Raw genomic sequence first — 24,516 nt, forward strand, 5'->3', positions numbered from 1 at the left:
ACGTGAGTGACGAGTTATACTGCGCATGCTTTTACCCATAATTCCATGTTTTTACCCAAAATTCGCTAAGAAAAGTCCTTGGAGGGGAGGAGGAGGTGAAGCCACATGTAAATTCTATTATAATGATGACATAATGAGGTTGGGGTTATCTCTGGTTATCGCTTGGCTCAAACTGCGCCTGCGTGCCTCGGGGAATTCCCCTTAGGCCACGTGCTTCCTGATGCTTCAGGATGTGCTGACCGCAACCTGTCCCTCAGCCCCTCTTTGTTTGGCTCACATATCCTGAGTCTCCACCTCCGCCTTCCCCTGCTGCTCATCTGTAGCTAGCTGCCTAACTGTCACAGAAAACAAATTCCTATCTGGGGCCGGCGGGTGCTTGCAAAGGAAAGGGAGACAGAGGGAGGGGGAGAAACTGAGCATGAGGTGCTCTGAGCACTGATCAGAAACGAGCCCAGGAGGAAGGAGACTGAACTACCCCAGTACACAGCAGTCACATCACACACGCCCTCAGAAACCATAAAGGCGGCTTCAACTATAGCATAAGTTTTTGGTGAAATTTACATGTAGCAGCTAACTGATCAGGCTCTGGCAGCATAATGGAAGTCCTAATAGAAGTCCTGTGTCTTCAAGGGCAATTTCCCTAATACACAAATTTGTGACACAAATTTTTTTTCTCGTTCCTTTCCTTGCCATCAAATACCTGCCAGTGTGGTAAGGCCAAACAGGCAGAGGCAGATATGCATCTCATGCTGGTTTTAATAAAAAGGAGAGAACAGGAGACTGCAAGAAATCGGGTGGCTGATTAGTACCCCTGCATCAACTGGCTGTAGGTTACTATAATTGAGAGGGATTCATAAAGGGGCCTATACAAGTACCACAGTGAAAACAGACAACATTATTAAAAGGGATGCTTTGTGGTTGCCAGAATGGAAGAAGTAGGCATATTCAGCACTTTCTGATTTCCCTGCATCTGAGATGACCAGATGTCACCACTGAATTAAGACCCATGTTTCTTCATAGTCACCTAGAACAGGTAAGGTCTTGGTCTTCCTCAAGAACAGTACGATTTCCTACAGATAAATTCAGACAGAGCCAGAAACACTAAGCAGATGATCCTGTGTATGATAATAATCCAGTATCCAATACTACCATGGGGACAAAAACATCACCAGTGGGACGATAGGATATTTTAAGAATATTCCAGGGGGCCTCAGGTTGTGTCCTATGTACCTGCCTTGGTTTGCTTTCCTGAGCCATCAGCCAAGATCTCCCTGACCTGGTAGGTCCTCACCACAGTATCCTCTTCCAAGTCTGAGTAAAAAGGTAAACACATCTTTTCCCCACAGATTCTGGGGAATAGCTCACCTGCATTCTAACAGAATACTGTAATATTCAGGCTTTTCTCATCATACGCTGGCTGGTTTAGCAGAATAATGGATGGAATCTACAAAACCTTGAATCAAAATGAATGTTTGTTGCTACACTGAATCTCTGGCCATTCATGGGGTAGGGAAATGCCAGGGCTCTGCCTTGGTTCATGGAAACATACAAACAAGGTGATGGTAGAGGTCTTCATGTCCTGGTGTTCAGATGACTGCTTCACTAAGGCAGCCAACTTAGAGGAGACAGACACTGGAGATGACAGCAGTGACACCAGGGAAACAACAAATGCAAAGATGGAGTTAAGGCTGTCAACATCTCTGGAAAGGCACAGAAATTCAAGGGACATTTTTGGGGCATGAAAATGGGAGGCTTGTATGTAAGAAGATACATTTCATGGGAATCAGGAAAAAAGACAGTCATCTCTGTGCACTTGTACAGCTGCAAGTGAGTGAGTTTGTCACACCTGCCTTGGATCCATTATCTAACTTGGGACCTGACCCATAGGCTTGGCCTGGATGAAGAAGAGAGCACAGCTCCCTGACCCACCCGATGTCTGTGCTTAAAATTCTATCATAGAGCCCAATTTAAATCACTATGTCTACAGAGCTTCTACAGAGGAATGATAAATCTCAGCACTACCTGAGGGGTGGGATACAAAGAATACAGAGTCTACCTGGGAGTCCAGTTGGAGTTTTATCACATTGATAAAGAATACTCACTGGTTACATCCCGAGCATAAGAGACATCCACTTCCTCAAATGAGAACAAGGCAGCACTTGTATAAGGCCAGAAAGAGTCTTACAGACCAGGAAGAACTGAGTAAATCAAATAGTATTCATCCAGTGAGTCCCGTGGGACACCATTCTCTATGATCTGTGGCAGCTCCCTGCTGAGCCTGGTGGGGAGGCAGGACTGAAGATTAACCCAAGAGGGACCAGCAATCTTAGAGTCCTATCTGGTTCTGATGGCATGTTTAAGGGAGTGGTGAAGCAAGCCAAGGGCCTGATCCTTTAAAGAGGGAAAAACTCCCTTTTGTGTGTGGGACAGAGTGTGCTTTTTCACAGGGGCAGGAGATAGAAAGGACACTAGGTGCTCAGTGCTCTGGCCAAATAACAAGCTGATGAGGAAAGAGACTGAATTATCTCTGGATGGTACAGTCATGACTCACACATATAGAGTCACGTGCCAGTGGCTTTCACCTTTTCGTTTACATTGCATTGAGTGTCACATGGAACGGGCAAGTGCATACAGCTTTTGGGGTATTCTGGTGTCCCAGAAATGTCATGCCATCGAGGCATCTCTAAATACTGTTGCATGGTATAATAATATTATGGTCTATTTACATTTCTTGCTATGACATACATGCCAACATGCTAACGCCAAACAGGCAGAAAACAGATATGCATCTCACTCTATAAACCACACTGGAGATAACAAGTGAGTGCAAAAAAATCACTCTGACTTAGTTCACCTGGGTCAACTGGCTTGGGTTATAAACTTGAGAAGTTAATAAGAAATGGGAAACAATATAAGTACCACAATGAAAGCAGAAAACATTACAAAAAACGATAATTCGTGGTTGGGAAAATTGATGATACACTATATTCAACACTTTCTACTTTTCCCTGGACCAGAGATCTACAGATGTCATCACTGTATTAATGGCCCACAAATATTAAAATTACCTTGTGGCAATAGCCTCTGGTCCTTTCAGGTCACTGTGATCAGTTTGGTTCTCTACAAATAAATTAACAGGACAGTTACATCAGGCAAATCCCCTTCACAAATGCCCAATCCTGTGCCAATCTTCACAGTGTGATAACAGGCTATTGTGAGAGAAATAGTCCAGGAGGCCCCAGAGAGAGCCTCATAAGAAGGCACTGGGTTTCCTTCTTGAGCCATTGGACAAATTTCCTTGATATGACAGATCATCCTCAGAGTATCCTATGTCCTGAGTCTGTGCAAACAGCTAAACAAATCATTTTTCCCACAGATCCTGGGGAAATACCCAGCTACCATCCTAGAGAGTTGCTATAATAGTCAGCCTTTTCCATCTGAAATGCTGTTTATTAATGGGTTAGATGAATTATACACTGAGATTAGATGGGAGTGGAATCTACACACCATCAAGTCAAAAGAATCTTCAGGGACTTTCCTCTTGGCACAGTGGTTAAGAATACGTCTACAACCAAGATAACTCTACCCAGCAAGGATCTCATTCAGATTCGACGGAGACAGCAAAAGCTTTACAGACAAGCAAAAGCTAAGAGAATTCAGCACCACCAAAGCAGGTCTACAACAAATGCTAAAGGAACTTTTCTAAGTGGGAAACACAAGAGAAGAAAAGGAAAGGAATTCTGGAGAAAGTGACTGGCAAGGAGGTGGGAAAAGAAAGAAAGAATTCCTGACATATCTATCTGTAGTAAATCTGATGTAACGAATCATGGTGTATTTGGTGTATAAAAGAGAGATAAAGACAAAGGCGCGCGGACACACACACACACACACACACACACACACACACACAGAGAATTCTATAAAATAATACTTCCTGGAAGGAAGTAAGGTCAAAAGCTGAAGTGAAAATTCTCAAGTTTTAACACCAGCGTACCTCACTACTAACTCGCCCAGGAAATTAATTTCATGTTGAGTTGTTCTATTAAAAAACCCTGATGGAAGTGTCTGTCACTGCCTTTCCCTCCACCAACACATACACACATATTTAGTAAATATATTAGGCTTTGCGGCCCATGTATTGTCTGTTGCATCCACTCATCTCAGCCCATGTAGCATGAAAGCAGCCATAGATCATACGCAAACAAATGGGCACAACTGTGTTCCAATAAAACATGGTAAGTTTTGTAATGACATAGATCACATAGCACGATGCATGTATGGAAGTGTCTCCACAAGGTAAACAAGAGAAGAAAAGGACCTACAAAAACAAACCCATAACAATTAAGAACATGGTAATAGGACAGTCTCACTGCAAACTTGGAATTTGCTTTACTCCTTTTTTACATTAGTTATTTGCTCTAAAATTAGGGATAAAGCACTAAGTTCTACAATTCTAGCAATATGATCGATAATCAAATTATTTTTTATATAGAGAGAGAATCTTGAAGTCTGGAAAGTAACTTATAAGAGAGAAAACCATTAATCACGAATCATTATGACAAGGATGAAACTATAGGACATATCAAACTTACCTCTTTATCTCTCCAGCTGGCCAGGACATAGTCAGTAGCTACTCATATTAGCAGTTTTCTCTGGAGACCATATTAGCAGTGTTGACTGCTTTGAGCCAAAATGGAGCGCAGGTGTTAGTTGTATCCTGAGAGGCTGAAATCTGGCTGAGAACCAGGGTTCTTGGGCCAGGAAAGACCTGGCAGCTATTGGAAAAAAAAAGGGGGACCAGGACCACCCATGAGGTCATGCCTATCCAGCACTGACCACTTCATCCAATGAACCCACCACCACTCCACTACACATCTCATGATTTTGTTGTTACTAGATGGAGAACTCCATGAAATTTGGGATAATATTTTAATTAATTAATTTATTTATTTTTAATACCTTTATTGGAGTATAATTGCTTTACAATGGTGTGTTAGTTTCTGCTTTATAACAAAGTGAATCAGCTATACATATACATATATCCCCATATCTCTTCCCTCTCTGTCTCCCTCCTTCCCACCCTCCCTAGCCCACCCTCTAGGTGGTCACAAAGCACCGAGCTGATCTCCCTGTGCTATGCAGCTGCTTCCCACTAGCTATCTATCTTACATTTGGTAGTATATATAAGTCCACGCCACTCTCTCAATTTGTCCCAGCTTACCCCTCCCACTCCCTGAGTCCTCAAGTCCATTCTCTAGTAGGTCGGCGTCTTTATTCCTGTCCTGCCCCTAGGTTCTTCATAACCATTTTTAAAAAATTTTAGATTCCATATATGTGTGTTAGCCTATGGTATTTATTTTTCTCTTTCTGACTTACTTCACTCTGTATGACAGACTCTAGGATGTCCATCCACCTCACTACAAATAACTCAATTTCATTTCTTATGGATGAGTAATATTCCATTGTATATATGTGCCACATCTTCTTTGAGATAATATTTTTTTCATCTCTGTGTGCATGACTCCTGGTGCTGAGTCAAGCACTGAGGAGGCTCTCGGCAACATTTGTTCACTGACTGAATAAACATGGCTGCAAATCTCCACTCATCTCAACTACATTCCTGCCCAACTGTCCTGTCAAGGATGCTCTGCTTTCTCTCAGGATGTAGCAAACCTCCTCCTTAGAGAGGAGCCTTCCCTACACTATCCTTGTCCTAGGACACTCATCTGTGGTGACTCTGATGAAGACACGACTGTCCTCAGTGATTCCTCTCAATGGTTCACTCTGTCATTAGGAAGAGATGTCCTTGGCCTCCCCTCCCATCCTCTGGGCTGTCACAAAACCCCAACTGAAGAGGGCCACCACATTTTGTTGACACTACGCACTTGTATTCTTCCTCTCACTGCTTTAATTTCCCCATGGAAATATTACTGATATCTGAACTCCAAGTTGTTAACACAGCACAAGGCAAATTAAGCATTCAACATACAGTTAAGAGATGTTGTGTGTAAAGCCTTCCAAACTGTAAATGCAGAAGAATATTATTATTATCTCTGCTTTAGAAACAAGGGTCCCCTTAGCCTGGTCCCTGGTAAGAATGAATATCTCTAATTCTTCTCCAAACATTATTTATCCATCTTAATGCACACTTACTTGGAGGGCATCCACTGTGTGGGCAGTTCCAAGTTTGAGGTTGGGGGGTCTAGGGCAGAGCATCAAGGTCCCATCCTCCTCCTCCTGGATTGGTGCTCCCAGTCATATAAACCATCCCTGATCCATCCTGTGGATCTCCTTGGCAGGTGCACAAGTTCACTGTGCAGTAAATTACTCTCTCAGTCCTCCCTGCTCAGCTCAGGCTGCTCCTTGAGGACCTAGATGATGCTGTGTGCATTCCTCACTTTCTCTTGACTTTTCTGAACTCAACTTATTCTCACCTTCCTTGGCAACCACCTCTTCCACTATTGCCTTGCTTTTCTTTGGGTTTTTCTTTTTTAAAATAAATTTATTTGTTTATTTAGTTTTGGCTGTGTTGGGTCTTCGTTGCAGCGTGCGGGCCCTCTCCAGTTGCAGCGAGCAGGGCCCGCTCTCCATTGTGGTGCGCGGGTCCCTCACCGCGGTGGCCCCTCCTGTAGAGCATGGGCTCCAGGCACGCGGGCCTCAGCAGCTGCGGCTCGTGGGTTCAGTAGCTGTGGCTCGTGGGTTCAGTAGTTGTGGCCCACGGGCTCCAGAGCGCAGGCTCAGCAGTTGCAGCGCACGGACCTCGCTGCTCCGTGGCATGTGGGATCCTCCCGAGCCAGGGCTCGAACCCGTGTCCCCTGCACTGCAGGCAGACCCCCAACCACCGCACCACCAGGGAAGACCCTCTTTGGGTTTTTCTCATCCTCCAAACCTGTTGATTTTCTTTCTTCCATCTCCTCTCTCAGTTCTGTGTTTTCGGTGTGTGGGCTCAGTTCAGGTCCCTGTAGGAGACACACAGAGAAGAGACCAAGATCAGGTCTTGGCTGCAGGTACCAGCACACATTTAACATGCATCTCAGTCTCATGCACTCAGAAAAAAAACTCAGCAGGAAGGGAATTTGGAGAATTTAAATAACCTAATCTTACTGATAAGGCCCAGAGAGATATGGAGATTTTCCCTAAATTCCCACACACTTGGTGGCAGCAGAGCCACCACACAAACCTTGGCCACAAGCCTTTCTGTCCAAAAGCACTAGGAACCCATGGCTGAATATCATAGGATATTAGATCAAACATACCTATTTCCACTCTTAAAACAAAAATACCTGAAGGACATTTCCCCCCCAAATTTTTTATCACTGTTCAGTAGTCCTATGTTTATACTCAGTTATCAATCCTGGCTGATACAATGGGACCAAGGAACAAAAGAGTATTAAACACAGTCGTTATTAACATATATATATGTGATTCTCTAAAACATCTGGCTCCTGTGCTAGAGGTCATCCTCCTGAGAGCAGGCACTCTGTGTGCCTTGCTCACCCCTCCTTCCCAGTGCCTCCTCGAGAGCCTGCCAGACAGAACATTCAGTAAATACTTGTCAAGCAGATAAATATTAGTTACCAGGAATCACTAACTTTTACTGATGTTGTCTACTCCCTACACTATTTCCAATCAGATTCTAGCCTAGGTCTGTGTGAAAACAATGAAAGCATAGTCCTAGGTAAAGCAGTTCAAGATGCAAATACCAACTCCACCATGTACCAAATTTGCTTTACACGATGATTTCATTACCCTCTTTGAGTGTACTGATCTCATGTGTAATACAGAAGAATGTTTAATGTAAAACAGAGAAAGCAGTGTTAACCTTTGATGAGTAACTGGGATATCATGCAGCAGACAGGCTCCAATCCCTGGGCACTAGCTGCACAACTAAAGAATGCCTACATCACAGTCACTACAGGCCTGTTAAAGACTTCTGGGGATACGGCCCAAGAAACTGCATTTTGGACAACATTTCGAAGGAGATTCTCATGCAAGGAAAGGCCCAACCATTAAAGAAACAGCCTAGAAATCCCCAGTGACAACCAGGATGACTCAGCTTAAGTAAAGCAGGCCCCTTGTCAAGGTGGCCTCTCAAGGGGAAATGTCTCCTTTTCCAGGATGAGTGACCAACCCGGCCCAGCCCCACTCTCCTCCAGAGGGCAGCACAGACCTGGGCAGCAGAGTCCAGTGGGACATGATAAGGCCTCAGAAAGGGAGCATATCTGGGGACCTATCTTCAGGCTCCTCCATGTACCAGCTTAACTCCAAACCCACAGGTAAAGCACAAAGCTGAGCAGGTCAATTATTTTTCTAAACCGTGTGAAACCCCTTACACTTACCAGTTACCCTGGTAGCTGTACATGTACATTTGCAACTCCCTTACACATACCCCTGTGTTAGAGGAGGCCCATGGGGCTTGGTTAGCACCAGCTGTCCTGTGTTTGAAGCCAATTTACTCTTTAAACAAAGTCATCTGAGCTCCTGGATGCCCGTGAGAGAGACTGGTGATGTTTAGGGATCTTGCTGAGAGGCCACTGGCCAAACTCCACACCTCCCATATGGGCCCCACTAGTGACCAGGATTCTCCATCTCCCACCTCCTCCTGTCCTACTGGGTGACTGCAGGTTCTGACCTGCTGGAGGAGCACCTCGGTGAAATCCAGAACCTGCGCCAGCGCCTGGAGGAGTCCATCTGCATTAACGAGCGCCTGCGGGAGCAGCTGGAACACAGGCTCAGCTCCACGGCCCGCAGAAGCAGTAGGAGAGGCCCAGGGCTTCCTCTTTCTGGTTGTCATTAGGGAGCTGCTGAAGGTCAACCCCTATGCAGAGCTTCGCAGATTTCAAAGCACCGAGGTCTGCTTTTCTGTATTTGCTCCTTACATCAGCGAGGCAGGGGGCAAGTACTAGGCTCCCGTTGCAGCTGTATCTGAGCTCAGAGAGTAACTTTCCTCATGGCAGATCTAACCAGGTCTGGTCCCCAGAATCCTCTGACTTCTCATCCATCCTAATCTGCTCATATCTGCCTGCTGACTTCTGTGCCCCGGTCCTGAGATTGGCAAGTGGGAGAGCCAGGTCTGCAGGGCCTCCTCCAGCCACTTAACGAGGTGGCCTTCCTCCCCACCCTCTCCCCAGGCTGCTGACACTTGGAGGCCATCCCTTCCAAACGCCCTTGTCCTGCCCACACCACAGCAGCAGCTATTTAGGGGAAAGGGCCTCCTGAACAGCTACAGCCAGGGCACGTGGTAATGCACGCAAAGAACCCACTCAGAGGAGCCACAGGAAAGCCAGGCATTCAGCCCATCAGGCTTTAGGCCCAGGATGCGAGTTCTCTGGGTTTTCTGCTGCACTGGGACAGTATCCTTGGAGATACAGAATGAACAACACAGAGAGCATCTGTTACCCAAATGTATAACTTGCCTGCTTGCACTTCCCAGGGCAGGACCCACCTCTAACTTCTACAGTCCAGGCCTGGGGTCCACACCTCAGCTCTGCAATGAGAACAGAGTCCTTAGGGAAGAAAACCAGAGGTTTCAGGCTCAGCTCAGTCATGTTTTCAGAGGTGGGTGGTCACTCCCAGGCCCCTTTCCTTCCTGGCCACACCAGTCACCAATGAGAGAAGCCAAGAGAGAAGGTAGAGAGAACAGAGCTACCCAGACCCAGCAACCCCAAACTCCCATAGCTATTCTCACTCTAGAAAACATCCTCTCCTTCCTACAAAAGACCATGTCTGTATGCACATTACATACTAAGCACTTCTTTTCCTGGGAAATCACAAAAGCCATCCTTTTGCTCCACAGTGAATTGGAGAGTGAACTGGCCCCTGAAGAGGGAGTGGTAGGATCCGGCCACCTGGTGTGCAGTGGCTTTGAGCAGAGATATGACCATGGAAGGTGGTGGGAAGCTTTTCCTCTAACCTGGTGGCCCCAGTTGCTGCTCCAGACCTCAGCTCATCCCCTCAGCTCATCCTCATGACAGGCTCTCAGCGTGCTCCTGGCTTGTGTCACCACTCAGCACTCTCTCCAGCCTCAGTTAGCCACCAGCAGGGCCTGATAATGGACTCTTACTTTGTTTGTGTTATTTTCATCTGCAGGTGAAATCCCTAAGGGCTCTGCCATGCACTCCAGTCCTGTGACCCTTGCCTTCCAGGAGCCATGCAAGAAGCGAAGCCACCAGAAGTCCTTAAAACTGCAGGGAGGATGGGCCTGTCCCCCTTCTTCATAGGTCCCTGTCTGCTGAGGAGGATCAGGGCCCCACTCCTCCACACCTGTTGGAGGGTCTGGGAGGAGTCAGAGATGTGGCCTGGTGGGGCAGGGCGAAAGGCAGAGGGCGTCTCCTGCAGTTGAGGAATAACCAGCCAAGGTCCACCGGGCCCAGCACTAAGCAAAACGGGCGTAGTTGGTAGAGGACCTTGTGGCACTGTTTCTGAATGCCCCAGGGGCTTGGGAACCAGCAACAGCACATTTCTCGCCTCATCCTCCGAGGGTCAACTCAGGGGAAATAGGACCTGCTTCCTAGCAATGGAGCATGTGGTCCCCATGCTGGAGTTCCATGGCAGATCTAAAAGCTCAGGACTGAGCAGCGGTGCCCTGCAGGACAGTGTTGGCAGGGGTCCGATGACCTGACCCGGGGCCAGCGCAGCTGGGTCACAGTCAGGCTGGGCATCGGTCTACACTGCAGCACCTGACTTCTTTGAATCCACGTGATAAGAGTGGTGACTCCCAGATGCCATCTTGTGCTTAGCCTAGACCTTCTATTTCTATTCTTTTATGACCCTCAAAAAGTGTACAGACTTCCTTCTAAATATGCTGTCCTGTTTTGTCATCCCAACTTCTCTCTGGGACGTGGGGACTAATGGCCATACCAAGCCCATTGAAAGTCTTCTGTAAACGAACCAGTGATCATTTTTAAGTGACATGGGAGCAGACCCCAGTTGTGCTAAAGCCTAGTCTGTGTCTTCACAGTGCTTTAGAATATGCATATGTGTGAAAAAATGTGTGATATATATTTATATGTTGCTATAATGATATGCTGAAGGGTTCCATAAATGGTGGACAGGGTCAGTGAGAGTAAATGAAACAACCTTTTTGGTGGCTATGAAAACAAAATGTGGAGATAGCCTAATCCACCAGAAGGCAGACAGCAGAAGCAAGAAGAACTACAATCCTGCAGCCTGTGGAACAAAAAACACATTCACAGAAAGATAAACAAGATGAAAAGGCAGAGGTCTATGTACCAGATGAAGGAACAAGATAAAACCCCAGAAAAACAACTAAATGAAGTGGAGAGAGGCAAGCTTCCAGAAAAAGAATTCAGAATAATGAGAGTGAAGATGATCCAGAACGTCGGAAAAAGAATGGAGGCAAAGATCAAGAAGATGCAAGAAATGTTTAACAAAGACCTAGAAGAATTAAAGAACAAACAGAGATGAACAATACAATAACTGAAATGAAAAATACACTAAAAGGAACCAATAGCAGAATAACTGAGGCAGAAGAACAGATAAGTGACCTGGAAGACAGATTGGTGGAATTCACTGCTGCGGAAAAAACTGAAGAAAAAGGAATGAAAAGAAATGAACCAGCCTAGGAGACCTCTTGGACAATATTAAATGCAACAACATTTGCATTATAGGGGTCCCAGAAGGAGAAGAGAGAGAGAAAAGGACCCGAGAAACTATTTGAAGAGATTATAGTTGAAAACTTCCCAAACATGGGAAGGGAAATAGCCACCCATGTTCAGGAAGGACAGAGAGTCCCTGGCAGTATAAACCCAAGGAGAAGCACACCGAGACACATAGTAATCAAACTGACAAAAATTAAAGACAAAGAAAAATTATTGAAAGCAACAAGGGAAAAATGACAAATAACATACAAGGGAACTCCCATAAGGTTAACAGCTGATTTCTCAGCAGAAACTCTACAAGCCAGAAGGGAGTGGCATGATATATTTAAAGTGATGAAAGGGAAGAACCTACAACCAAGATTACTCTACCCAGCAAGTATCACATTCAGATTTGATGGAGAAATCAAAAGCTTTACAGACAAGCAAAAGCTAAAAGAATTCAGCACCACCAAACCAGCTCTACAACAAATGCTAAAGGAACTTCTCTAAGTGGGAAACACAAGAGAAGAAAAGGACCTGCAAAAACAAACCCATAACAATTAAGAACATGGTAATAGAAACATACATATCGATAATTACCTTAAACGTGAATGGACTAAATGCTCCAGCCAAAAGACACAGGCTTGCTGAATGGATACAAAAACAAGACCCATATATATGCTGTCTACATGAGACCCACTTCAGACCTAGGGACACATACACACTGAAAGTGAGGGGATGGAAAAAGTTATTCCATGCAAATGGAAATCAAAAGAAAGCTGGAGTAGCAATACTCATATCAGATAAAATAGACTTTAAAATAAAGAATGTTATAAGAGACGAGGAAGGACACTACAGAATGATAAAGGGATCAATACAAGAAGAAGATATAACAATTGTAAATATATACGCACCCAACATAGGAGCACCTCAATACATAAGGCAACTGCTAACAGCTATGAAAGAGGAAATAGACAGTAACACAATAACAGTGGGGGACTTTAACACCTTGCTTACACCAATGGACAGATCATCCAAACAGAAAATTAAGAAGGAAACACAAGCTTTAAATGACACAATAGACCAGATAGATTTAATTGATATTTATAGGACATTCCATTCAAAAACAGCAGATTACACTTCCTTCTCAAGTGCACACGGAACATTCTCCAGGATAGATCACATTTTGGGTCACAAATCAAGCCTCAGTAAATTTAAGAAAATTGAAATAATATCAAGCATCTTTTCTGACTACAACACTATGAGATTAGAAATCAATTACATGGAAAAAAACGTAAAAAACACAAACACATGGAGGTGAAACAATACGTTACTAAATAACCAAGAGATCACTGAAGAAATCAAAGAGGAAATTAAAAAATAGCTAGAGACAAATGACAACGAAAACACGACAATCCAAAACCTATGGGATGCAGCGAAAGCAGTTCTACGAGAGAAGTATATAGCAATACAAGCCTACCTCAAGAAACAAGAAAAATCTCAAATAAGCAATCTAACCTTACACGTAAAGGAACCAGAGAAAGAAGAACAAACAAAACCCAAAGTAAGCAGAAGGAAAGAAATCATAAAGATCAGAGCAGAAATAAATGAAATTGAAACAAAGAAAACAATAGCAAAGATCAATAAAACTAAAAGCTGGTTCTTTGAGAAGATAAACAAAATTGATAAACCATTAGCCAGACTCATCAAGAAAAAGAGGGAGAGGACTCAAATCAATAAAATTAGAAACAAAAAAGGAGAAGTTACAGCAGATACCGCAGAAATATAAAGCATCCTAAGAGACAACTACAGGCAACTCTATGCCAATAAAATGGGCAACCTAAAAGAAAGAATTTGTTCTTAGAAAGATACAAGCTTCCAAGACTGAAGCAGGAAGAAATAGAAAATATGAACAGACCAATCACAAGTAATGAAATTGAAACAGTGATTAAAAATCTTCCAACAAACAAAAGTCCAGGACCAGATGGCTTCACGGGTGAATTCTATCAAACGTTTAGAGAAGAGCTAACACCCACCTTTCTCAAAATCTTCCAAAAAATTGCAGAGGAAGGAACACTCCCAAACTCATTGTATGAGGCCACCATCACCCTGATACCAAAACCAAACAAAGATACTATAAATAAAGAAAATTACAGACCAATACCACTGATGAGCATAGATGCAAAAATCCTCAACAAAATACTAGCAAACAGAATCCAACAACACATTAAAAGGATCATACACCATGATAAAGTGGGATTTATCCCAGTGATGAAAGGATTCTTCAACATACGCAAATCAATCAACGTGATACACCATATTAACAAATTGAAGAAGAAAAAGCATATGATCATCTCAATAGATGGAGAAAAAGCTTTTTCGAAAATTCAACACCAATTTATGATGAAAACTCTCCATAAAGTGGGCATAGAGGGAACCTACCTCAACATAATAATGGCCATATATGACAAACCTACAGCAAACATCATTCTCAATGGTGAAAAATAGAAAGCATTTCCTCTAAGATCAGGAACAAGACAAGGATGTCCACTCTCACTACAATTATTCAACATAGTTTTGGAAGTCCTAGCCATAGCAATCAGAGAAGAAAAAGAAATAAAAGGAATATAAATTGGAAAAGAAGTAAAACTGTCACTATTTGCAGATAACATGATACTATACATAGAGAATCCTAAAGATGCCACCAGAAAACTACTAGAGCTCATCAATGAATTTGGTAAAGTTGCAGGATACAAAATTAATGCACAGAAATCTCTTGCATTCCTATACACTAATGATGAAAAATCTGAAAGAGAAATTAAGGAAACACTCCCATTTACCACTGCAACAAAAAGAATAAAATACCTAGGAATAAACCTACCTAGGGAGACAAAAGACCTGTATGCAGAAAACTATAAGACACTGAGGAAAGAAATTAAAGATGATACCAACAGATGGTGAAATATACCATATTCTTGGATTGGAAGAATCAATATTGTGAAAATGACTATACTACCTAAAGCAATCTAAAGATTCAATGCAATCCCTATCAAGTCACCAATGGCATTTTTTACAGAACTAGAACAAAAAATCTTAAAATATGTATGGAGACACAGAAGACGCCAAATAGCCAAAGCAGTCTTGAGGGAAAAAAACGGAGCTGGAGGAATCAGACTCCCTGACTTCAGAATATACTGCAGAGCTACAGTAATCTAGACAGTATGGTACTGGCACAAAAACAGAAATATAGATCAATGAAACAGGATAGAAAGCCCAGAGATAAACCCACGCACCTATGGTCAACTAATCTACGACAAAGGAGGCAAGGATATACAATGGAGAAAGGACAGTCTCTTCAATAAGTGGTGCTGGGAAAACTGGACAGCTACATGTAAAAGAATGAAATTAGAACACTCCCTAACACCATACACAAAAATAAATTCAAAACGGATTAGAGACCTAAATGTAAGACTAGACACTATAAAACTCTTAGAAGAAAACATAGGAAGAACACTCTTTGACACAAATCACAGCAAAATCTTTTTAGATCCACCTCCTAGAGTAATGGAAATAAAAACAAAAATAAACAAATGGGACCTAATGAAACTTAAAAGCTTTTGCAAAGCAAAGGAAACCATAAACAAGACGAAAAGACAGCCCTCAGAATGGGAGAAAATATTTGCAAATGAATCAATGGACAAAAGATTAATCTCCAAAATATATAAACAGCTCATGTGGCTCAATATTAAAATAACAAACAACCCAATGCAAAAATGGGCAGAAGACCTAAATAGACATTTCTCCAAACAAGTCATGCAGATGGCCAAGATGCACATGAAAAGCTGCTCAACATCACTAATTATTAGAGAAATGCAAATCAAAACTACAATGAGGTATCACCTCTCACCAGTTAGAATGGGCAGCATCAGAATAACTACAAATAACAAATGCTGGAGAGGGTGTGGAGAAAAGGGAACCCTCTTGCACTGTTGATGGGAATGTAAATTGATACAGCCACTATGGAGAACAGTATGGAGGTTCCTTAGAAAACTAAAAATAGAATTACTGTATGACCCAGCAATCCCACTACCGGGCATATACCCTGAGAAAACCATAATTCAAAAAAACACATGAACCCCAATGTTCATTGCTGCACTAATTACAATAGCCAGGTCATGGAAGCAACCTAAATGCCCATCAACAGATGAATGGATTAAGAAGATGTGGTACATATATACAATGGAATATTGCTCAGCCATAAAAAGGAACGAAATTGGGTCATTTGTAGAGACGTGGATGAATCTAGAGACTGTTATACAGAGTGAAGTAAGTCAGAAAGAGAAAAACAAATATCTTATATTAACGCATATATGTGGAACCTAGAAAAATGGTACAGATGAACCGGCTTGCAGGGCAGAAATTGAGATGCAGATGTCGAGAACAAACGTATGGACACCAAGCGGGGAAGTGGCAGGGGGTGGGGGTGTGGGTGTGGTGAATTGGGCGATTGGGATTGACATGTATACACTGATGTGTGTAAAATGGATAACTAATAAGAACCTGCTGTATAAAAAATAAATTAAATAAAATTCAAAAAAAATGTGTACAAAGAAATAATTTTTCTTCCCCTACTTTGTTTCTAATTTCTGCACGAGTCCCTAGGCTGAGTGGGGAAGAATAGAAAAGACAAACTGTCATGAAGAGCTCACCTCACTGTCTAATGCTTGAAGTCTAAGTTTAAAAGAATGATTTACCCTCTTGTCATTTTGTAACAATCCCCTATCTAAAAATACTAAAGGGCAGTTTTTACATTTAGAGTGCCTCAGAATCAGCTGTGGAGATTATGGAAGCTCCTTCCTGGGCTCCAATCCCCAGAGGTTTCGTTGGTGTGAGGCCCTAGAGTCTGCGTTTTTCACATAAACACAAACGACATGTTTCTGATGCGGGTGGGCTGCGGATCCCAGTTGAAAACCTATTGTTCTATAACACTGATTCAAACCTATAAATATGCTTGTTTTCCTTTAAAAATCTTTAACTGAAAAGTGGATAAGTCATACCACAAATTGACATAAAGATCTCAAAGCATTCCTTGGGAAAAGTCCTTAGTTATGTTCTTTTGCCTGCCAGAATTAAAATCAAGCACTCACTCCACAATTATTTCCTAGTAATGGTTGAAAAATTAAGCAACAACATGAACAAAAATCTCAACCATTGTCACCATCACCACCACCATCAATCACAAAAAGATCCACCAAAAGACTCAGGCCCGAGCTAGACACATGCCCTCCTTTCGTAGTACATGAAGTGACCTCAACTTCTGCTTTTACACTTGGTTATTTAAGTATTTTCCATGAGTGCCTTTAGCTGTCACTACAGAGGAATTCACTGGCAGAATTAGCAGAATGGGTGAAAAGTCAGCCAAACTATGAAGTGCTACTTAAAGATAAAGTAGTAAAATTTGAGGACCTCTTGCCCTGTGGTTATTCAAGCATCCCAGCAATTCTTCCTTGATCCCTGTGCTGCCAGGGCTGGAAGGCATTGATGATGTAATCAGTAGTCTATTTAGAACTCAAATATTACTTCTAAGAACTTCATTTTATGGATGTAACATTTATGAAAACAATAGCATATGAATCCAGTAAATCTCAGACCTGGTCAGGATCAATTACTTTCAGGGAAAATTCCTAAAAGGCATTCTTATGTTTCACCTTTGAAAAGTAGTTCTTCACCCTAATAAAAAAAAAGTTTCAAAACATGTGTCTTTGGAATGGAGGATTCTACAGTATTTAACTTTCCATAAATTATATTGTTTCCCTCTACATGTTAGAACCCATTCTTAAAAGCAAATGTGTCACCACCGATGTTTTCAATTTGCTGTAATTCCAATGAGAACCATCTTGGGTACACCTGTGCAGGAAACAGTGGGAGAGTTCTTTAGGGGAAAAAATGGAAAGGAAAAAACATACCTAATGTAATGCTTCAAACATGTACCAATATCTCTTGACCTGTCAGCCAAAGACAGACAGACAACCTGCAGATGTATACAGGGTTCATTATGTCCCCCATCTTATTATTGCTAAGGTGAATGTGCTAGACACTTATGGAATTGGTGTTCTATGTCTGCTGTAATAAGTGACTATGAGTTTAGTGGCTTAAAAGAACACACATTTACTATATTACAGTTCTGTAGGTTAGGAGTCTAACAAAGGTCTCACTGGACTAAAATCAGGGGTCAATAGGGCTGCCTTACCTTCTTGAGGCTCTAGGGGATAATTTGTTTCCTTGTCTTTTCTGAAAAGGTTTTAGAGGCCACCCACATTCCTTGGCTTGTGCCCTCTTTATCCATATTCACAACCAGCAACAGCAGGTAGATTCTTTCTCACTTTGCATCATCCTGACCTTCTTTTCTGCTTCCCAATTTTAAGGTCCTGGGTAATTACAGGGGGCCCATCTGAATAGTCCAGGATAATCGCCTCATCTCAAGGTCTTTATCCTAATCACAGCTGCGAAGTTTCCTTTTCTATGTGATGTAATATATTCACAGGTTTGGGGAATTACAACAGGGACAATCTAGAAGGGGCATTATTCTGCTGCTGAGAACACTACTAACTAAGGTGCCAACTAATATTGGAATAAGAAAAAAAACCTCTACTTTCAACAAAGGTTAGTAAAATTAAGACAGTATATGAAAGTGCAATGTAGAACAGCAAAGCAAGACAAAGTCAAATCAGAACCCTAGAAATGCTCCATTGAGGACCATACTATTGCACAAGAACTAGTCAGTTTAGATAGCTTTCTTTTCCCAGATGTTGCTTCCCCACCCTCCCCCCACCCCCAGGTTGACTTTGATGGTGGAAATGTCATCTGAGACTAAGAGCCTGTGGTAGAGGAGTGAAGGTGGTGGTGGAGTTGGTGCATCTGGGACCCCACTAACTTCTGACTATGAACTTTCAGCTGGTCTCCGTGGAACAGATGGGTTTTCTCAGACCTACACTTGTGTAAACACCAGGCGGACTGGGGAGAGGCCATGCCGCTTTCCTTGGAACTTGGCCTTGTAAAGAAGCAGGCATCAAAAGGTTAACCTGTCTGGGACCTCCTGAACCAGATGTTCCGGGTCCCAGTAGAGAGCTTCCTGACTTTTGGTCACACATCCCCGGGGTTGGCCTAAGGCCCGCGCTGCCTGCGTTGGCCGTGGAGGATGAGCTCCTCAGGCAGAGCCAGCTTGCTCTGTCTCCTCCAAACCAGGTTCTGACCAGAGAGAAATGTATTCAAGTTTTTCAGGCTGGTGGAGAATACTCCCTCATCGTCCTCTCAGATGGGCAGCCCCTTCCCATGTTGACTGCTTTGTGGGGGGAAGGGATGGGGAGGCTGGAAGCAAGAGGAGCAGGGACGAGGAGGAGGAGTGGGAACAAAATAAGCCTGGGGAGAAGATAGGGGAAGATGGGAGGAAGGAGAAGGTGGAAGCTGAGGAAGAATAAAGAGGACGATGACTAGAGCGTGAGTGCCATGCAGGTTCTAGCCTCTGGTCCCAGAATGGCAGCTGCCCTCTCTTGAGCTTCCCCTGACCTCATGCTGGACACACACAGACCCCAGCCTCCTCTCTCATCCTCCAGACTCCTTTATTCCCACAAGAGCAGCCTCCCATGCCCTGATTCTGGGGATTCTTTCCTTTTTCCCTAAGTTTCCCCAGAGCTAGGCACAGATTCCTCACCAGCAGCCAAACCCTGCTCTGTGATTCTGGAGAGTCCAAAGCACGGAAATCTCCCATGAGAAAAGGAAATGCAGGCCACATGGGGTCATGGGGGCACTCTGAATAATCTCAGTCCAGCTGTCCAAGTCATGCTAGGTTGATATTTGGGAAGATGTCAAACTTGTTTAAGAAAAAAAAACTCTAAGAAGATCCTTGGTGCAGATCATTGTTACATGGAGTAAATTACACTATGAAATCCTAAACCAGGTGATCAATCTTCATTCTAAAGTCACTGATCAGCCCTAACAAGGACAAAACAGGTTGTGAGTACTAAGTACAGGGAATGAACAAAACTGGGGCAGATCCCACAAAGGCCCAGGTAGGAGAAGCTGCTTGGGCCAATGGCTAAGTAACCTCCTGTATTAGTCAGCTTGGGCTGCCATAAAAAATTACCATAGACTGGGTGGCTTAACCAGAAATCTGTTTTCACACATTCTGGAGGCTGGAAGTCCAAAATCAAGATTGGAAGTTCCTGCCAATTCAGTTTCCGATGCGAGCTGTCTTCATGGCATGCAGATAGCAGATGCCTCGCTGGGTCCTCACATGGCATTTTCTCCTTGCTTGAGCTGGGATAGGGCAGGAGCCCAAGCTCTCTTCATTTAAGGACATTAATCCTGTCAGATCAGGGCTACAAGCTTATGACCTCATTTAATCTTAATTACTTCCTTAAAGGCCCCTTCTCCAAATACAGTCCCACAGGGATTAGGGTTCAAGATATGAATTTGGGGGGCAGGTGGTGGAACACATACATTCAGTTCCTAACACCCTCTCCAGCCTCTTCCTCCCATGAAGGCATTTGCAGTTCTCAGCTCTGGTCCCTGGGAACTTCCCAGGCACTGGGTCCTAAGATTCCTCTCCCCACAGACTTTCTCTTTCTCTCTCTCTGACTCAAATGCCTAACACGGGGCACAGCTGTTGACTGGCTGACACTCAAAGGCAGTGGACTGAGTTGCTTTCACCTGGCTGACTTTCAGAAGAGAGGGGCCACCACTGACTGATAGGTTTGCAGAAATGTGTTCACTGAGGAGACTGGCTGTGGTGGCAGAATAATGCTTCCCCAAAGATGTCCACATCCTGGTCCCTGGAATTTGTGAACATGTTACTTGACATGGCAAAAGAGACTTTGCAGGTGTGATTAAATTAAGGACCTTGACATCGGGGTCAGGGCGTGATTACCCTGGTGGGTCCAATGGAATCACAAGGGTCCATATAAGTGAAAGAGGGAGGAAGGAGAGTTGCTGTCAGAATAACGTGCTGTGAGAACAACTTGATCAGCTGTGACTGGCTTTGAAGATGGAAGGGGGCTGTGAGAGTAGAATGTGAGCATCTTCTAGAGGCTGGAAAAGGCAAAGAAAGAGATCCTCCCTTAGAGCCTCCAGAAAGAACCTTAACTCCACTGTCACAATTTTAGCCCAGTGAGGTGCATCTTGGACTTCTGACCTCCAGAACCATAAGATAATAAATGCGTGTTTTTGCAAGCCACTAACTATGTGGTAATGTGTTATAGTAGCAACAGGAAACTCCTACATTGGATATTGGTGGATAGAGAGGATTTAGAACAAGTTTTGGTGGCTATTTCTTACCATGGCTTTAGACCAATTACCCCCAGAAATATGAACTTTCAAACTTTTCAACTCTCAGTTGAAATAATGTAAATAATACTGGATGATGTACCCACCAGCCCTGTATAAGAGGCTGAAACCCTCACCCTGTGCTCAGGGATAAACATCTAGTATGCTCCGAGGTGGCGTTGTGCACGCGTGTATATTTGAGGCAGGGTTGCAGTGGCTTGGGCACTGGATTTATAATGCTCCCCACAGGGCTGGCTGCAGGGTGTTGGGCACAGGAGGGTCTTTTGTCATATCTAGGCCATCTAGTATCTGAGCCCCCTTTGTTTGTATGAGAAACTTCCCACATTCTGAAACTTTTAAGGATCACGCACTTGCTGTCTTAGTTTTCCTAGGGGCTAAGATGTGGGTCTATTACCAAGAGCTGGCAAACCCCATCGGCAACAACTACTCAAGCATTTGACAGGAGTTGAGAGACACAAGGAGTAGGCCCCGGGAAAATTTTTTCTGTCCCCTGCAACAGAAGAATCTCCCCACCTCAAGATCCTTAGTTTAACACTTACCAGGTGCAGCAGAAGTCATGGAACCATTGGAGGTGTCTAGTGTCCAGGGCCAGTAGTGTTACCTGTGCAAAGCTACAGGGACTATCACTCAGCAGGGGGCACTAGTGTCCTTCCCATTTGGTCTGTGTGCTCCCTTCCATTGGCCTTTCTTATTCCTCCCTGTTTGTACAGTCTGGTTCTCCAGTTTGCTGGAGATTCTCTGAGCTATTACTATCCCTGGAATAAAGCATATTTCAGATGAAATGAGCTAGAGTTTATTTCTGATGGCTGCAGAGAGAGAAAGGAGGGGAAAGGGGGAAAGCAGGGGAGGAAAGGAAGTTTCTTCCTGGAAGTTAGCTGGGTGCTGAGTTCCTTTATTGTCGGCTCCAAGATTCTCCGGAAGAGTAAACTTCCCCCTTAAGCCAAAGGCACCCTCAAGGATCAAGTTACTCCACTCCTTGCTGTCTGGTCTGAAAACACAAGTTGGCTGCTTTCTGCAGTCTCCCCCCTCCCTGCCCTCAGGTCTAACCCAGTCTTACCCAGTAAGAGAAAACCAACCAACCAACCAACCTCACTCTTCAAGCAAACACGTCATCTTTCTATCCCTTTTTCTGGTCATCAGCTTCTTTTTCAGAATCGTCATTTCTTGTATTCTGTATGGTGGGGAAAGGAAAAACATGGTCCCTGGGATACCACGAGATTGAAGTAGGAAGGACGTGCACAGAAAATACACCGAGTAGCACTCTGAGATGTAACCCTGAATGTATATGTCTACACACAAGACACATACATAAATATATACTTGTATCCATTGTCTTACAACTTCTTTATTTCTTACAAACATTTTGGATCAGCATAACACACGATCCCAGAATTCCTTTCCCCGGCGTGTAACGCAGGACGAACGGTAAGAATTCGAGGAGGCTGGCAAAATCCGCCGTTATCTCAGATAAAGGGTAAGAAGCGTGTTATCTCGGCTTGGTGGGCTCCCGAAGTGGGCGGACACGATGACGTCACTTCCCCCTTCAGCGGCCAGCCCGCCCATTGGTCATCTCGGCAGGGCGGGGACAGGGCAGGGGTTGGAGGAGAGGAGCCGCCTTAGAGGTCAGGAATGGGGCTTGGCTTATGTAAATCTTGCAGCGTCTGGGTACAATTGCCGGCGAACCCCTTCCCGGCCTGTGGAAGTTTTCCAGAGAAGTTGCTTGGATTTTATGAGCAGAGTCGTTTGGAGGGGCTGCGAGGCGTGGAAGAGGAGGGGGTGCGGAGGGTGGGTGGGGAGCGTGTGTGTACAGTGTAGGAGTCTGAGGCTGTACGGGGGGGCGGGGAAAGCAGCTCATACTTACCTGGCAGGGGAGATACCATGATCATGAAGGTGGTTTTCCCAGGGTGAGGCTCACTCATTGCACTTCGAGTGTGCTGACCTCTGCGATTTCTCCAAATCGGAGAAACTCGACTGCGTAATTTGTGGTAGTGGGGGATTGCGTGCGCGCTCTTCCCCCATCGCTGTTCGTGTTTTTAAAGTGAGAAGTAACTTTGCGGGTTGTGCTATATTAGAAGCATTCGTTTCATATTTTAGTGTTTCTTGTTAAGCTTTTCAGGTTGTATCAGAAGTGCTTGTGCTATACAGGTTGTATGAAAAAAAGATACAGCTCTTATATACAGTTAGGGTAATTCTTTATAAATAAGAGCCTTGATAATGAAAGACTGCAGCAGTACTTACAGAATGCTGTTTTGGTTTATAGCTGGTACCCTACAAGAATTACTTTATTTCCACAGTTCTTTGTTTCAATGAGAAATTAAGGGTTTTTTGACCAGTAGAGTTACGCGGGTATTTCTGCCAGTGCAGTAGTTAAGAATTCGCTTCCGCGGAACACGGGTGCGAACCTACCAGCAGCAGATTGCAGTTTTTGCAATCTGCCAGCGTCAAAGCCCTGCTCTGCATAAATAACGCGATGACTAATAGTCACCTCTACCACTTGTCGCAGTAAGAGAAAATCCCGCGCGCGGCAACGTAGACCGTAAAGAGACTGGGCGTCTGATACAGGGTAATGAGTAATCCCTGAGGGATGGGGAACTATGGGTCTAATTAACTGCTTGGAGAGTTCACAAGCAACGCACACAAGGGCAAACTAAAAACGGAGCACAGTGGACTTTGTAGAGTTGAGAGCACAGAACCTACAGTACAGGAAGACTGAAAGAGCTAACCTCCACAGGACAGACTCACAGGGAGGAGAGAAATGCTAAAAGTAAATCAGAACTGCAAAGAAGATGTGTTCATCGTGCAGCACAGCACTGAGTACACAGTGCGGATTTAGGAGGAAACTAGCCGAAGTCGGGAGAAATCTTTGACAAGATTAGATTTTCCCAAGCAGGTAAAAGGGGAAAAAAACAAAAACAAAAAAAATCGTTAATTCATGAGGGCATGGGTTGGAGTACGCGGGAACATCTTACCTGAGTAGTGGAAGCTAGTTAGCCCCAGACTGAAGGCTGCTTGGAACCACTTCGCAAATCATAAAAGCAATACCCGAAACGATCAAACTGTTTACAAGTAACTTAACTGCCTCCCTGAACAAAGTTCAGCGTTTACTGGAACACACAACTGTCCAGCCTCCAACAAGGCCCCATTCACCATGCCTGGCGTTCCATCAGAGATGCTGAGGTATCCAAAGAAGGAGGAGGAATAACCCATAATGCAGAAACACATCGGTCCTTTGCAAATGACTGAGCTGTTACAGATTTTAGAATCACCGGAGAAGGACATTAAAACATTTATTCCACCTGTATTCCGTAACTTCAAACAGTTAAATGTACATACGGACATTTTTTTAAAAACACCCACTCTAACGTAAAGAGGTGAAAACTACAATGTCTGAAAGGAAATGTACTGCAAGGGATTAACAGCGAGCAATTCGAAAACGCAGAAGAAAGAATTTTGAATAGGAATTGCATTGACTCGGCAGATCACTTTGAGTAGAAAGCGACAGTCCCAAATGAAAGGGCAGAGGCGTCCTGAGATGGGGTGGTGAATACTCCGCGCAGGTGGTGCCATGGAGCTT

General features: G+C 43.9%; 1 protein-coding gene and 1 non-coding gene across 2 annotated transcripts in view; both read left to right on the plus strand.

Moving 5' to 3' along the window:
* LOC131761225 (myomegalin-like) overlaps positions 1-10,182 on the plus strand; it is a 237,054-nt gene extending 226,872 nt beyond the window's left edge. Inside the window, exon 3 of the transcript XR_010840785.1 lies at positions 10,090-10,182. The gene's annotated coding sequence lies outside the window, so the exon portion shown is untranslated. The remainder of the gene's footprint in view (positions 1-10,089) is intronic.
* Positions 10,183-22,795: 12,613 nt separating this feature from the next.
* On the plus strand, positions 22,796-22,959 carry LOC131746999 (U1 spliceosomal RNA). The gene has a single exon (XR_009332734.1). It is a non-coding gene; the product is annotated as a U1 spliceosomal RNA (small nuclear RNA).
* The last annotated feature ends 1,557 nt before the right edge of the window (positions 22,960-24,516 follow it).

Source organism: Kogia breviceps, chromosome 1 (genome assembly GCF_026419965.1).
Source record: "Kogia breviceps isolate mKogBre1 chromosome 1, mKogBre1 haplotype 1, whole genome shotgun sequence".
Classification (NCBI taxonomy): domain Eukaryota; kingdom Metazoa; phylum Chordata; class Mammalia; order Artiodactyla; family Physeteridae; genus Kogia; species Kogia breviceps.